Source organism: Schistocerca cancellata, chromosome 6 (genome assembly GCF_023864275.1).
Source record: "Schistocerca cancellata isolate TAMUIC-IGC-003103 chromosome 6, iqSchCanc2.1, whole genome shotgun sequence".
NCBI lineage: Eukaryota > Metazoa > Arthropoda > Insecta > Orthoptera > Acrididae > Schistocerca > Schistocerca cancellata.
In genome coordinates this window covers 595,336,632-595,354,141 of record NC_064631.1, presented here as the reverse complement: position 1 = coordinate 595,354,141, position 17,510 = coordinate 595,336,632, and the positions used below count along the sequence as shown (strand labels likewise).

Below are 17,510 nucleotides of genomic sequence, written 5' to 3'. Positions count from 1 at the left end.
ATAGATGACCATGCAGCTTTGCTAGAAATGAAATGATAATTAAATGGACACCCTACCTGCAAGCAGGCGTTGATATACTTCATTGGGGACATGTTAAAAATGTGTGCCCCAACCGGGACTCGAACCCGGGATCTCCCGCTTACATGGCAGACGCTCTATCCATCTGAGCCACCGCAGGCACAGAGGATACTGCGTGTGCAGGGACTTATCCCTTCCACGCTCCCTGTGAGATCCACATTCCCAACATGTCCACACCACTACATTCGTAGTGCGCCTAATAGATGTTTGCCCATCATACTCATTACTCGTGGCAGATTAATCTACCAAGTCCCGTACGAGTTCGTGCATAGCGTGTGCGTTCGCACAAGAAGGTGCAAGGGATAAGTCCCTGCAGACGCACTATCCTGTGTGCCCGCGGTGGCTCAGATGGATAGAGCGTCTGCCATGTAAGCGGGAGATCCCGGGTTCGAGTCGCGGTTGGGGCATGCATTTTCAGCATGTCCGCAATGAAGTATATCAACGCCTGCTTGCAGGTAGGGTGTCCATTTGATTATCATTTCATATAATAGATTCTTAATTTCTGAAGGGAGGTACTGGGATACATGCACACAGAGGAGGCAGTGTAATAGACGTAGCTTATGGTAATCATATAACTTGCCTAGCTGTACCCAAACTGAGCCTATGAAGCACTGGCATGGCCAACTAAGTGCATGTTGCAGACATAACACCCACAGGCATTTGTGGTTAGTTCTACTGTCTAGTGTTCTCTCTGCTCATGCTGAGTTGGATTACATTGCAATGGGGGAGGTGTGTTAGTGTGAGTAATTGCACAAGTTTACTTTTCACATTTTGTGGAAATATAAAACTTTTTGAGGGCATAGAGGCAAGTGGAATTCTTCCTGTGTGTAGAGTAGAGTAGAGTAGAGTTTTATTGGTCCTGGTAATCATATAGTACACAAATAGTACATTCTGATGTAGGACAAGTCATTGTATAACAAAATATAATATTAAATTTGTATTAATGACATTATTTCTAAATTAAATGATTACAGAGCAAATGTTGTACAAAATTAAAAAGGAGATATTTTAAAGCAGAAAGAGCATGTACTGTACTGGCAGATTAATATTTGTATTACAGTAACATTTACATGGTAAATTATTAAACTTTGTAGTAACATTTATATGATAAATCACTAAGGCAAAGACACAAATCGTTAGTGACATTAGTGAACTTTCTGAAGGAACTTGTGGAGGCTATAGAAGCAGTGATGAGTCAGATATGCCTTAGCAGTTGACTTAAAATTTGCCAGGTCATTTATTCATTTAATTTGTGGGGGGAAGTTTATTATAAATAACTTTCCCATAGTACATGGTTCCTTTTTTATTCAGGGTGGTGTTGGTGGGCTCTAGATGAAAGTCTCCTTTTTGCTTGGTGTTATAGGAGTGGATATTTTCATTTTTCTGGAAGAGAGTGGGATTTTCCATTGAATATTTTTTCACAAACACGGTTATCTCATACACATATATACATGGAAGTGGAGTATTTGTAGCGTTTTAAAGATTGGTCTACAGGTTTTGTTCCATTTTACACCTTCCATTATTCTTATAATTCTTTTTGTAGCCTAAAGAGCTTTTGGCTAAGAGAAGAGTTACCCCAGAAAACAATTTCATATTTCAGTTGTGAGTATACACAGCCATAATACACAGTTTTCAGAGAATCTTTGTTGCAGCATCCCTCTAATATTCTCATTAAGTAGCATGTAGTGCTTAATTTCTTACAAACTTTTTCAGTATGCATCCCCCATTTAAGATTATCTTGGAGCCATGCTCCTAAGAACTTAATGTTGTCTGCATTCTGAAGGACTATGTCAGATATCTAAATCTGAACAGTTTTCTCCCCTTTTTTCACATTATTGAAATTTAGTGCCACTGTCTTACTTGCATTTATTACCTATTTGTTGTGACTGAACCAGTTTTCAATATTGTTCTATGTCTCTGTTGTAGACTTCTGAAGCATTTCCATTTCTTTCCCACTTACTAGGACACTTGTATCGTCAGCAAACTAGATGACGTTCCCGCAAAATTTGTTTAGGTCATTCGCATATAACAGAAATAGAAGAGGTCCCAGAACTGAACCTTGTGGCACTCCATATTTAATGGTTTCATAGTTTGAATAGTGTTGAGTGAGTCTGATGAAATTTTGATGTTGCACATCAACCACTTTTTTTCGACCACTTAGGTATGACTTTATCCAGTTGTTAGATGTTCCTCTAATCCCCTTGTTATCAAGCTTAGGCAATAGTTTTGTGTGATCTATGATATCAAAAGCCTTAGAGAGATCTAGGCATATTCCAATGACATTTTCGCCATTATCTAGTCTCTGAAGTACTTCACTTAATAGTTTAAAAATTGCTGTATCAGTTGATCGGCATTTCCTGAAACCATGTTGTGCTGTGGATAGTATTTTTTGCTATTCCAGAAAATCGACTTCTCTTCTTTGAAATTTTTTCTATGATTTTTGAGAATACAGATAGTAGGGCAATGGGCCTGTAGTTAGCCACTTCATCCTTTTTACCTTTTTTGAACAGTGGTTTTAGCTTAGCTGTTTTTAGGCATGATGGGAAAATTCCCGCTTGAAAGGAATTATTATAAAGGTTACCTAATGGTCTAGTAATGAGAGCTCCACTTTTTTTTTAATAAGGCTGTCTTGGATGCCATCTATTTCAGTGAAATGATTCACTTTTAAAGTTCTGGTAACTGACAGGACTTCTTTCTGGGTTGATGGAAAGAGAAACAGTGAAGTAGGATTTATGTTGGTATTTACAGATGATACTGGGCTGTTAATATTGCAAGGTTTGATTTCAGCAATTAATTGCTCACTTATATTGCCAAAATAAGTATTGAACACATTTGTTATTTCTTTAGGATCATTAATTTCTTTGCCATTACAATTCAATTTAATACTGGAATTTTGAGGAGAAACATTGTCAGTTTGCTGTTTCACTATACTCTACACAGCTTTCATTTTGTTATTGGCATTATTTACATAACAGTCATTTGCCATTACTTTAGCTTCCTTGATCACTTTTTTACGTATCATTTTATAATTCTTGAAATATGCAAGGAATTCATTGGATTCTATGGAAGACTTGGAGATCTCATATAATCTTCATTTTTCAGCACATGACTTTTTTTATACCTGTTGTTAACCAGCAATTTTTTCTGTTAAGCCTACTACACTTGATTTTCTGATTTTTAGCTGGAAATGACATGTTAAAATAATATGTAAATATATCCACAAATATGTTGACCTTCCCATCTGTTTTTGTATTTTTAAATTTCAGTCCATGTTTCCTTATTTAGTAAATTCCTAAAGTATTCAATGTTTTGATGGCTGAAGATTCTTCCTATTTTTATTGTTTCTGTTTGTTTAATTAAGTTTGGCATTGAAGATATTTCAAGAAGCTGTGCATAGTGGTCACTGAAGCCTGTGTTGAAGTTTCTAGCTGCGTATTCCTGGCTATCCGTGTTTATCAGCATCATGTCGATAGTGGTGCTGGATACACGTGTAACTCTGGTAGGGGAATTTATAATTTGGAGCAGGTTGTATGTTGCACAAATAGCCATAAGGTCATCTCTATCTTTTGAAACTTGTTAAAGTCAATGTTAAAGTCTCCACATATTATAACTGTTTTGATTAGGTCCCTGATATTGTCAAGACTACCTTCAAGTTGGTTAAAGAATATTTTTATGTTTGAGTTTGGACTTCTGTACAGGCAGATCATGATTGTTTTATTGAGGTTAGTTCTAAAGCAGAGATTTCAAAATCGCCTTCTTTTCCTGAATTTTCGAGAGATTTTAGGCAGCAATAGCTGATACTGTCTTTCACAAATATGCATGTTCCTCCATGTGCAGATATTTTTCTAAAGAAATGAGATGTCATAACATAACCCTGTATACTTGTGATTGCTAACATCTCATCAGTTCGCCAATGTTCACTAAAACACATTACACATACTTCTTTTAATTGATCTGACAGTCATACCTCTAGCTCGTTAATTTTGTTTCACATTGAGTGCACATTTTGATGGACAATTATAAATTTACGGTTTCTGCTTAGCATATCTGATACATCACTTACCTTTATTTGTCTCTGCCATCCTTTCATTTTAATCTGAAGAACACTTCTACGATGAACTATGGAGGTGCTGTCTTCATCTGTGGTCAGTAAAAATCTTGACTTCTTGATGGTGGTTGTCTTGCTCTAGCAGGCTGAGTCCCCCTGCTGTTGTTGGAAGGATGTACAGGAAGATGATAGATTGTTCTATTCCTTAGAAGTCTTTGTGTAATTATTTCACTAACACGATCACAAATAAACCTTTTCTCTTCATAGTTCAAATGCATTCCGTGCTTCGTAGCAGATTTCAATGGAGCTTGCTTCTATCCAGCACATTGCACCTAGCATATTGAGAACACAGTTTCCTTATTTTAATGTTTGTTTTCCGAATTTCTTTGTTTACACATGAACTATAAATTAGATCGTGCCTATGAGGTGTTGTGACAACTACTGTGTTTATGCATTTGTTAGCTTGTAGAAAATTCTGCAGCGTTTTCACACAAACTTCTGCTTCATTTTTTGCCACCCATTATACAGACAATAGCGTCATTTTCCTGCATTAATTGCATCTGAGAGTTGTCTACAACATTTTTACATCCCCCTCCTGATTTCATTACACTAGTCACTGCTATGTTGTGATTTTTATCATGGAGCATGCTGGATAGGTTTGTGCCATGACTGCCTGTTGGTAATAGTACATTACACTTTTTCCTTGATGATCTGTACTTGTTGCTTACATTTTTTGCAAAAACACTATTCATTTTCAGTTCACTGATTTTTGTGAGTTCATGATCATTTGGAGAGTCGTTATCACAGTCACTTGTTGTGTATGTTGACAGTATTTTCTGCCAAGTTGAGATGCTCATCAAAGGTTACATCAAAATTCTTCACTGTTTTCTGATATGGTGTTAGAATATTGTCAAGAAGAATAAGCGGCAATTCTTCACAGAATCTTGAACTTTTTAATTTCTGATGGGATACTGTTGTGACTCGCCGATCATTCAAAGCGCCGCCGCGCAATTACATGCGTCCTCTACGTGTGGCGCTGTCTGCCAGCCATGCAGCAGCTGCGCCTCCTAAGCGGCCAGCCGAGCAGCGGCCGCTAGACTGGGACTCAGTGCTCATTCAAATGCTAACGTGTACACATGTCTTGCTTGTCGAGTTACTCTGTGACTTATATGTGTTGTGTCGTTCTGAAATATATGTGTTAAACTTGACATTATAACAATTGGTGACGAGGATGGGATTTTTCCTTTTCACCGTTGACCCACAGGGTCCCATGGCTACTGTCGAGCAACTATTGCAAAATCTCCGTGAACAGCAAACGCTTCTAACAGCGGCGATTCGCAATTTCGTTGCGGCGTCAAATGCAGGGCATTTCTCGTCATTGGCTATACCTCCTTTTCCTCCTTACGACAATACGGCGGAAGACTGGCCTGATTATGAAAAACGTCTTCGAAAGCACTTCTTGGCATTTCATGTCATGGACGAACAACCATGTAAGTCTCTGTTCCTTTCCTGGATTTCACCTCAGATGTATCGGTTGTTGTCGCAATTGGCTCCGTTGAAGGATCCTACGTCTTTGTCCTTTACTGAAATGTGCTCACTTCTGTCTGTCTATTTTCAAAAGCAAACACATGTGGTAGCCTCTCGTGTTGCCTTTTATCGTTGTCAAAAACAGCCACATCAATCCTATCGCGCTTGGGCTGCTGAACTTCATGGTTCTCAGTCGAAAGTGTCAATTTGTTACTGACGTTCACAAAGAATCCTATGCCGATTCCATGGTATGGGATGCTATTATCCGGTCGGCACCCGACAAAGAAGTTCAGCAACGTGCCCTTCAGTTGACGAATCCGACTCTAGATGAAGTTCTCTCCATTGCGCAGTCTTTTGAAATTTTCGTACCGCTGGAGCGCAAATAGAGACGTGGCGTGATGTCGGCAAAATACAACCTCTGTGCGCTGTTGACGATGCATGCGGCGCATCCCCGCCGGCCGACGTGGCCGCAGTGCGCTCCCACGCACAGCCTCGGCCTAGCCGTAAACAACCCGCTAAGAAACTGCAGCAAAACCCCCGGCAACATCCTTCATGTCCGCGGTGTTTTACGAAACATTCACGCGAGGATTGTCCCCAACGTTGGGCCGTGCGTCACAATTGCAAAAAGAAGGGTCATGTGTCCTCCGTTTGCAAATCTGACTGCATACATGATGTTCATGAACATGACGCTGATTCTGATTCTGTGTTGTCTGTCAATTGCACTTCTTCCTTTTCAGGGAAGTTATTCCTCACTGTCCAAATCCTTGGTCGAGATGTTCACATGCAAGTGGATACCGGTTCTGCTGCCACTATAATTAATTCTCAAACATATCTTCAGTTGGGTTCTCCACTCCTGTCACCTGTCACTCGGCAATTACGGACATGCAATAAACAGAAGATTTCTCTCTTGGGACAGTTTAATGCTGAGGTATCTTAGAAATCCGTAGTTCGCACTGTTCCCATATTTGTGGTCGACCAGAGTAACGCAGAGAATCGTTTTGGTTTCGATGCCTTTTGCGTTTTTGGGTTCTCCATAGATGACTCTGCCAATATCGCCTCTGATGCTATTCCTTATGCTCAACTGGATTCCTTGCCGACGACATTTTCGTCCCTTTTTTCTCCTGGGTTAGGCCGTGCAAACGACTTTGAAGCTCATATTACACTCAAACTCACTGCTCGGCCTGTTTTTTCGGGCTCGGCCCATTCCTGTGGCCCTTCATGATCGGGTAAAACGGGAGTTGGATCATCTCACTACTTCAGGGGTCTTGCTTCCTGTCACTTCCAGTGAGTGGTCCTCTCCTGTCGTTGTTGTTGCTAAGCCAAATGGTGCTATTCGTCTCTGTGGCAATTTCAAAGCCACTGTAAATGCTCAATGCCTCATCGACACTTACCCTATGCCCCGTCCTGAAGAACTGTTCACTAAACTTGCTGGAGGCCAGTATTTTTCTAAAATTGACCTGTCAGAAGCTTATCATCAACTTCCACTCGACGCTGCTTCCCGGCCGTTTCTGGTCCTTAACACACCTTTCGGCTTCTATCAATACCAACGCTTGCCATTCGGGGTTGCTAGCGCCCCTGCTCTCTTTCAGCGATTCTTGGAACAATTATTGCTCCCTGTCCCTGGGTGTATCAGTTACATGGACGACATTGTTGTCACTGGCTCCACCACTGAAGAACATCTTCAAAATCTCCGCACACTTTTTCGTGTCTTACAGACTGCCGGTCTTAAGTGTAATCTTCAGAAATCACAATTTTTTCAGGCATCTATCACGTACTTGGGGTTTCAACTCTCTCGGGATGGTATTCGTCCGCTTCAGCAAACTGTCGCTGCGATCGATGCCCTTCCTCGCCCTACATGTGTTAAGGAACTGCAGGCCTTCTTGGGGAAAATAGCATACTATCACAAGTTTTTACCGTCTGCGGCTTCGGTGGCTCAGCCGTTGCATTGCCTGTTGTATAAAAACGTGCCTTTTCACTGGTCCGCGTCATGCAAAGCGGCTTTCCAGAAATTGAAGACTATGCTAAAACAGGCCCCGTGCCTGGCTACTTATCGACCTGGCCAACATCTTGTTCTTGACACAGACGCCTCTCAATACAGGGTTGGTGCAGTCCTTGTGCACCGTTTTTCTGACAGTTCTGAACAACCCATTGCTTATGCCTCCAAAACGCTCACGGATGCCCAACAAAAGTATTCTCAAATTAAAAAAGAAGCTTTGGCCATTATTTATGCTCTTCATAAGTTTGGTGTTTTTCTCTATGGCTCAGAATTTCATCTTGTTACAGATCACAAACCACTTGTTCCCTTGTTTCATCCATCTACGTCACTTCCCAACAAGGCTGCACACTGCCTCCAGCATTTGGCTCTTTACTTGTCTCGTTTCAATTATGAGATTCATTTCCAGCCAACGGCTCAACATGCAAATGCTGATTCTCTGTCTCACCTTCCCATGGGTCCTGATCAGGCATTCGATAGGGATGAACTTTTGTGTTTCCACCTGGATGTTGCCTAGCAGCAGGTTGTAGACGGGTTCCCCATCACTGCCGACAGGCTGGCGGCAGCTACGGGGTCTGACCCTACCCTCTCCCGGGCTTTACACTGTATTCAGAAGGGTTGGCCAGATCGCCCGTCTGCTAAGACTTCTGATCCGTTGCGAAACTACTACGCTTTGCGCTACCGCCTCACGGCTAGGGATGGTGTTATCGTCCTTTCCACTGACAATGCTTCGCCGCGTGTTGTGGTACCTGCATCTTTGCATGCTTCGGTCTTGCGCCTCCTTCACCAAGGGCACTGGGGTGTGTCTCGCATAAAATCTCTGGTGCGCCGTCATGTGTACTGGCCTGGCATCGACTCTGAAATAGCACACATGGTCGCTGCCTGCGGCCCTTGTGCGTCACAGGCCGCCACCCCGAAGTCATCTTTGTCACCATGGCCTTCGCCTGAGATGCCCAGGTTTTACTACTACAGACAGATCTTAATTCATCTGGACAATCCCAGTACTGATATCTTCAGATGTAATACTTAGGTAAAGCTGGAGGTCACAACATAGAAACCAGTGAGGTATCATTGACACACAAGGATAACAAGAGTGAGCCCAGAGCTGACCCCTGCAGTACTACTCAGAGACCATGCATCCTGGATGACTTCTCATTTCCACAGACGACACATTGCTGCCAGTTTTTCAAGCAGCTTTTAGATCATTTCAGCAAACTATATGAAAATTTTAGCTGTCACATTTTTCTCACCAGTATGCCCAAGCTGATGGTTTAGAAAGTTTTGCTGAAGTCCAATAGTGTAAATATTGCGGCTTTGTTGTCCATGGCATATTCCAAGTCATCAATTACCTTGAAACTTCCTGGCAGATTAAAACTGTGTGCCGGACCGAGACTCGAACTCAGGACCTTTGCCTTTCGCGGGCAAGTGCGGTAGAGAACTTGCCCGCGAAAGGCAAAGGTCCCGAGTTCGAGTCTCGGTCCGGCACACAGTTTTAATCTGCCAGGAAGTTTCATAACAGCGCACACTCTGCTGTAGAATGAAAATTTCATTCTATCAATTACCTTAATTAACAATGTGCATGTGCAGTGTTGTTTACAAAAAACAGGCTGATATTTGTCATATAAGTTGAATTTCTGCAAGTGTTCAGTACTGTTGTTGTGAGTAGTATATTCCAGGTCTTTGTATACAATGGGTTGGATGCTAAATGGTTGCTAATCACAATATGATTGTGGGCTGTCTTTCTTAGAAATTTATCATACTGTGCTTCTTTTCCATGGAATGGGATATGCTCCATTCAAAAGAGAGAAATTAAATACGTCTGTTAACCCTTTAACTGCTCTGGACGTGTTAACGCGCACACCTTTGTACCTGTCCCTGTGTGCTCTGAACCTGTTTATGCGCACCACCAGTCCTTCTACCTGGTACTCTGAATGTGTCTACACATAGACATGTTCAGAGTACCAGGTAGAAGGACTGGTGGTGCGCATAAACTGGTTCAGAGCACACAGGGACAGGTACAAAGGCACACATGTTAACATGTCCAGAGCAATTAAAGGGTTAAGACAGGTACTAAGTTACCTGCAACATTCTTAACCATGGTTACACAAACACTCAAGTTGCTTACTCCTTGGAAGTTGTGATTTTGCATTTCCAACAACCAAACTATGTACAACTGTACACAAAGGAATGAGCATGCCTGATTTTGGCATTGAGAACACATTGCTTTGCCCTGTTAACAAGCTTTCTGTTTTCTTCCTAGCATTCTGGTTTTGCCTTGAAGTGTCTGTGAGCAGCATCCCTGTTGTGCATCATTTGATATGTCAGTTGTCAGTTAAGGAGCAGGCACTTTTTCTGCTACAATTGTTCATATAGTATGGTGTAGAGAGCTGTGATCTTACCTTTAAGTTCATGAAATTTGCCATCAATTGTGGGTGCTCTGATTGTACACTGCCATGGGTCTTCTGAGTTGACCTCTGTAGCTGAGTGTTCAGCATAGATGGCTGCCATGTGGACGAGTCATTTTCTGTTCCTGATACTGGCAGGTACTTTTTCTTGGTGGGAGTTTTGGAATAGGGTCCGCTGAGCCTCATATTGCCCATTGAAAGGAGCTACTTGAGTCAGAAGTAGCAACACCAGGTCTGCTAAACTGACAATGTTGGTGTGTTGACACTGTGCCCATCCATACCACATCTAAATGATGTCACTGGTTGAGGATAACACAGTAACTGGTTGTTCATGATTGACCCACCTATGGCCAGAATAGCAGTGCTTCCCTTTTTTTGGATTTCTGAGCAGTCAGCTGTTAGTATCATGCTCTGTATGTGTTTGGAGGCCATAAGAAGTAGACCAGGAGTATTATATTACGTGCTGAGGGACCTGGAGCTGATGTTTAACCAATACCTCTTTTGTCACTCTTTTTCATTGTGATTACATCTTTGAAAGTGTGACTGAGCATTATCCTGCGTGAGTTGTAATGCAAGACTGCTCAGGTTGTTGCAAGTATACAGTCTCCTTTAATTTATTGTGTAAGGAGTGTCTCAAGATGTCTGTGTTCATTACTCCCATTAAGATGACATGCTCTTGTTGACTCTGAAATGAATGTATGAGGGCATGCTGAAAAGTAATGCTTCCAAATTTTTTATTATGTTCTCAATATCACTTAAGTTATTACATGTTATGCATATTACTTGGTTGACTTTCCCACTTTGCTGAAGCAGATTGCAACCCTCTGCCACTCCACACATGGAGAATCCTCTTCTTCAGCATGACAGTGCCAGAGCACATATGAGCCTTGTGACATCTGCAACAATCTGATGCTTTGGATTGACTGTCATTTATCATCCTTCATACAGTCTTGACTTGGCCCCACCTGATTTTCTTCTGTTTCCTAAACTTAAAGCTAACCTTCGAGGACTTCACTTTGATGGTGATGAAGCAGTGGGAGCAGAGGAGAGGCTGTCACTCCATCGACAAAGCCAAACATTGTACAGTGACATTATCAACAAAGTGGTCTCTTATTGGGAGAAACGTGTTTGTCACCAGGGTGATTATATTGAGAAATAAATACACTGGTGTCCAAAATTAAAGCAACAAACTGAAATTTTGCAGGGTTGCACTTATTTTGCCACAAAACAGTATAATCAGGTGATAGTCAAGTAGAAATAATATAAAGAATACAGAATGTAAACAACTGCGACATGCATGACGTTAGACAAAAATGTTCATCATTTTTTTCCAACTTAACAGATTTCAAAAATGGTTCAGATGGCTCTAAGCATTATGAGACTTAACATCTGAGGTCATCAGAGTCCCCTAGACTTGGAACTACTTAAACCTAACTAACCTAAGGACATCAAACACATCCATGCCCGAGGCAGGATTCGAACCTGCGACCGTAGCAGCAGTGCGGTTTTGGACTGAAGCACCTAAAACCGCTCGGCCACAGCAGCCGGCTAATGGATTTACACACACATTCCAACAACTGGTTAATGCACTCATTATGGGGAGTGACCACCTCTGGCAGCAATACAGGACTGACAAATGATGTGGCATGCCTTGAATGGTGTCATCAATCTCATGTTGAAGCAATAACATCCATTCTTCCTGACGTGTTCTATCGGATTCAAATCGGGAGAGCGGGCAGGCCATGCCATGTGTGCAATATCTTCCATTTCTAAGAAAACATCAACCACACATGCTCTATGAGGTCGAACATTATCATCCAGCAGTACAAAATCTGGGCCCACAGCACCTCACAGCAACCACACAAGAGGTCCCAAGATCTCATCAGGATACGTGACAGCAGTTAAACCTTGCTGATTTAACTGTAAAATTTCATTTCAGAGGTGTTCGAGTGGTCAACATAATCCGTGCCACAGCATTAGGGATCGTTCTCGATATCACAATGGTTGGGTTTAGAAATCGTGTTCCACATTCCCTCCAGATGTGAATCTGTCCAGACCAAATTGAGACTCATCTGTGAAAAGAATATTGGCCTACTGTTCAACTGTCCAGGTGGATGTTAACGGCTCCACTCTAGACATTCCCTTCTGTGGAGACACACCAGAGGTACACATACAGTAGGTCTCCAACAAGAAAGGCCACTCTGCCGAAGTCTTCTGTACACCATTTGCCTTGCTACTACACACTCAGTGGATGTTGCGAGGTCAGATGCCATTTGCCATGCAGTACTAAGGCGGTACCATCATGCCCGTAAAGCCAAATAATGGTTCTCTCTTTCTGATGTTATGTGTGGTCGGCCCCACCATGGTCTTCAGGATACAGTTTTGATCTCTATAAACTGTCATCATATCCGAAAAACAACTGAACAATTCACATTAAGCCATAGGGACACATCAATTTGCGACTGTCCTACTTCCATTCTTCCCATGGCCTTCCACCGCGGAGAGCCTATTAGGCATCTTCACTGTGCCATACAGCACCATCTGTGACTGTGTATACAGCAATTGAGGATGCGGGACTGCCATCTTCTGTCCAGGACATGATGAACATCTGTTGACAATTTGTATGATTATATCATGAATTAGATGGGGGAAGGGGAATAGTGGTTTGTTCTTTAATTTTGGACACCATTGTGTGTAGACATGAAGAATAAAGATGTAGAATGTTAATAAGTTTGTTTTATTTAAAAAGGTTTAAGAATTTTTACACAGAAATTCAGAAGCATTAATTTACAGCGTGCCCTATAGTTGTTTCTGAAAGGAAGTCATTGTGCTGATTTTTGGATGATTATGGATGACACGCTGCATTTGTTTTATCTGTCAGCCCCGACAAACATATATCCAGGAGGATGAACAAATTGTACTATACCAGAAGGTATGCCCCGATACTATCATTACTTTTGTCCTTTGTCCCAGTACACAGTTTCTAATCTTAATTTTGTGGTCCAGGAATATGCTAAGATTATGTGTATACTAAACTGTTGTTGTTTTTGTGGTCTTCAGTCCAGAGACTGGTTTGATGTAGCTCTCCATGCTACTCTATCCTGTGCAAGCTTCTTCATCTCCCAGTACCTACTGCAACCTACATCCTTCTGAAACTGGCTAGTGTATTCTTCTCTTGGTCTCCCTATAAGATTTTTACCCACCACGCTGCTCTCTAATACTAAATTGGTGATCCCTTGATGCCTCAGAACGTGTCCTATCAACCAATCCCTTCATCTAGTCAAGTTGTGCCACAAATTTCTCTTCTTCCCAAATCTGTTCAATACCTCCTCTTAAGTTATGTGATCTACCCATCTAATCTTCAGCGTTCTTCTGTAGCACCACATTTCAAAAGCTTCTATTCTCTTCTTGTCCAAACTATTTATCATCCATGTTTCACTTCCATACATGGCTACGCTCCACATAGATATTTTCAGAAACAACTTCCTGACTCTTAAATCTATACTCGATGTTAACAAATTTCTCTTCTTCAGAAATGCTTTCCTTGCCATTGCCAGTCTATATTTTATATCTTCTCTACTTCGACGATCATTAGTTATTTTGCTCCTCAAATAGCAAACCTCATTTACTACTTTAAGTGTCTCATTTCCTAATCTAATTTCCTCAGCATCACCCAATGTAATTCGACTACATTCCATTATCCTTGTTTTGCTTTTTTTGATGTTCATCTTTTATCCTGCTTTCAAGACACTGTCCATTCTGTTCAGCTGCTCTTCCAGGTCCTTTACAGTCTCTGACAGAATTACAATGTCATCGGCAAACCTCAAAGTTTTTATTTCTTCTCCATGGATTTTAATTCCTAGTCTGATTTTGTCTTTTGTTTTCTTACCTGCTTGCTCAATATACAGATTGAATAACATCAGGAATAGGCTACAACTCTGTCTCACTCCCTTCCCAACCACTGCTTCCCTTTCATGCTCCTCAACTCTTATAACTGCCATCTGGTTTCTGTACAAATTGTAAATAGCCTTTCGCTGTCTTTATTTTACCCCTGCCACCTTCAGAATTTGAAAGAGAGTATTCCAATCAACATTGTCAAAAGCTTTCTCTATGTCTATAAATGCTAGAAATGTACGTTTGACTTTCCTTAATCTATCTTCTAAGATAAGTCGTAGGGTCAGTATTGCCTCACATGTTCCAATATTTCTATGGAATCCAAACTAGTTCAGTAATTTTCAAATCTGTCAACACCTGCTTTCTTTGGGATTGGAATTATTATATTCTTCTTTAAGTCTGAGGGTATTTCGTCTGTAGTTCATTAAACTACAATATATATTTTTAATGATTGTTATTAATATTGATATGTGACTGTTTCACCTACCCACATAATGCATCAAAATTTATAACTTTACATGCATAATAGATTTGAATACATCTGCATGATTTCTCAAAATTGAAACTCAGTTTCAGTGTATGCTCAGTTATCTGCATTAACTAATGTTTCATATATATTTACAGGAGTTGGACAAAAATATGAAACACTATGAAAAATGCATGCTTGAAAATAAATGCAGATGATAGTCAAGTCTGCAGGTTGCATTGTTGTATTCGACCGTAAATGGCATCTGTGCAGTGTTCTCAGCACATTACAAGTATCAGTTATGGTCAGAACAGTGTTCTGTGTGCTTGTGAGTGCAATATATTGGGACTAATTAAATTCAAATGTGGGCAAATTGTTTGTGTTTGTACGTTGGGTGCTTCCATCATCAAGTGAGCAAAAGGTTTGTTGTTTCAAGACACTCCATTTCTAAGATTTATACTGCATACAAGGAAAGTCGAAAAACATCATCTGCTAAGTGACAACATGGAGGAATGTGTGTGTGATGGATGTTCATTGGATAGGATTGTGATGAAAAATAAGATGACGTCAGGTGCAGAAGTCACTGAAGAAATGAACGTTGCACGCACCAACTCTTTCAACACCAAAACAATATGAGGGGAGCTCCATAAGCTGGGAACTACAGGGTGAGCTGAATTCCAAAACCATTCACCAGTGATACTAATGCCTGTGACAGGAAAACATGATGCCTAAGCCATAAAAGCAGGACTGTGGAGCAATAGAAGAAAACATTAGGTCAGATGTGTGTTGTTTCAGACTGTTTCCAGCTTCTCAATGAGTTCCCATCCCAAGAATGAAATATGGGAGAGGTTCGTTGAAGATTTGGGTAGCTATATTGTGGTATTGTATGGTTCCAAGGGTTACTCTGCAAGGTTGCATTACTGCCAAGGGTTATGTGACCTTTTTTGACTGATCAGGTCCATCCCAAGATACGATGTTTGTTCCTTGATGGTGATGCCTTTGTTCCATGATGACAGGGCCCCTGTACACTCAGCTCGCATCATCCAGATCTGGTTTTGTGAGCACTTAGCACAAGGATGAATTGTGACATCTCTCTTGGCCACCATAATCGTCAGATTTCAATATTATGGAGCCTTTCTGGCCTATTTTGTTCAGGAGGGTGGGTATTCACCATCCACTTCCATACTCCTCACCGAAACGTGCCATTACTATGCAGGAAGAATTGTATAAGATTCCCTTGAAAACCACACAGGACTTGTATTTATCTGTACAGAAGTTGTTGTGACTCGCCGATCATTCAAAGTGCCGCCGCACAATTACGCGCGTCCTCTATATGCGGCGCTGTCTGCCAGCCATGCAGCAGCCGCACCACCTAAGTGGCCAGCCAGCCAGCGGCCGCTTGACTTGGACTAAGTGCTCATTTGAAACTCACCGTGTTCACGTCGTGCTTTGTCAACTTGCTCAGTGACTTACATGTATTGTGTCGTTTAGAAATATATGTGTTAAACTTGGCGTTATAACAATTGGCGACGAGGATGGGATTATTCCTTTTCATCGTTGACCCGCCGGTTTCCATGGCTACTGTAGAGCAATTATTGCAAGGTCTCATAGAACAGCAAATGCTTCTAACATCGGTGATTCGCGATTTCGTCGAGGCATCATATGCGGGACGTTTCTCGTCGTTGCCTATACCTCCTCATGACGAGACGGCGAAAGATTGGTCTGATTACGAAAAACGTGTTTGACAGCACTTCTTAGCATTTCATGTCACAGACGAACAAACATGTAAGTATCTGTTCCTTTCACGGATTTCACCTCAAATGTATTGGTTGTTGTTGCAATTGGCTCCTTTGAAAGAACCTGCGTCTTTGTCCTTTGCTGAAATGTGCTCACTTCTGTCTGTCTATTTTCAAAAGCAGTCCCATGTGGTAGCCACTCGAGTTGCCTTTTATTGTTGCCAAAAACCACCGCATCAATCCTATCGCACTTGGGCTGCTGAACTTTCCGGCGTCAGTCGAAAGTGTCAATTTTTTACTGACGTTCACAAAGAATCCTATGCGGATTCCATGGTATGGGATGCTATTATCCGGTTGGCACCCGACAAAGAAGTTAGACAACGTGCCCTTCAGTTGGCAAATCCGACTCTAGATGAAGTCCTCTCCATCGCGCAGTCTTTTGAAATTTCTCGCGCTGCTGTGGCGCAAATAGAAGCGTGGGGTGACGTCGGGGTAATACAACCTCAGCGCGCTGTTGACGACGCGTGCGGCATGTCCCCATTGGCCGAGTGGCCACAGTATGCTCCCACGCGCAGCCTCGGCCTAACCATAAACAACCTTCAAAGAAACTGCAACCCCCGGCAACTTCCCTCATTTCCGCGGTGTTTTACGAAACATTCACGGGAGGATTGTCCCCAACGTTGGGCTGTGTGTCACAATTGCAAAAAGAAGGGTCATGTGTCCTCCGTTTGCAAATCCGATCGCATCCATGATGATCATGAACATGACACTGATTCTGCTTGTGTGTTGTCTGTCAATTGCACTTCTTCCCTTTCAGGGAAGTTATTCCTTACTGTCCAAATCCTCGGGAGGGATGTTCGCATGCAGGTGGATACTGGTTGTGCTGCCACTATCATTAATTCTCAGACGTATCTTCAGTTGGGCTCTCCACTCCTATCACCTGTCACTCAGCAATTACGGACGTACAATAAACAAAAGATTTCTCTCTTGGGACAATTTAATGCTGAGGTATCTTACAAATCTGTAGTTCGCACTGTTCCCATTTTTGTGGTCGACCAGAGTAACGCAGAGAATCTTTTTGGTTTCGATGCCTTTCGCGTTTTTGGGTTCTCCATAGATGACTCTGCCAATATCGACTGTGATGCTATTTCATATGCTCAATTGGATTCCTTGTTGACGACATTTTTGTCCCTTTTTTCTCCTGGGTTAGGCCGCGCAAATGACTTTGAAGCTCATATCACACTCAAACCCACTGCTCGGCCTAAGTTTTTTCGGGCTCGGCCCATTCCTGTGGCTCTTTGTGATTGGGTCAAACAGGAGGTGGATCGTCTCACTATTTGCTTCCTGCCACCTCCAGTGAGCG

The 17,510-nt window shown here is 41.9% G+C and overlaps 1 protein-coding gene and 1 non-coding gene across 3 annotated transcripts in view; one reads left to right on the top strand and one right to left on the bottom strand.

The window, feature by feature from the left end:
* The window catches only part of LOC126088586 (intraflagellar transport protein 74 homolog), a 214,055-nt gene that overhangs the window by 31,668 nt on the left and 164,877 nt on the right, over nt 1-17,510 (top strand). The gene's annotated exons all lie outside the window — the stretch shown is intronic.
* On the bottom strand, nt 105-179 carry Trnat-ugu (transfer RNA threonine (anticodon UGU)). The gene has a single exon. It is a non-coding gene; the product is annotated as a tRNA-Thr (tRNA).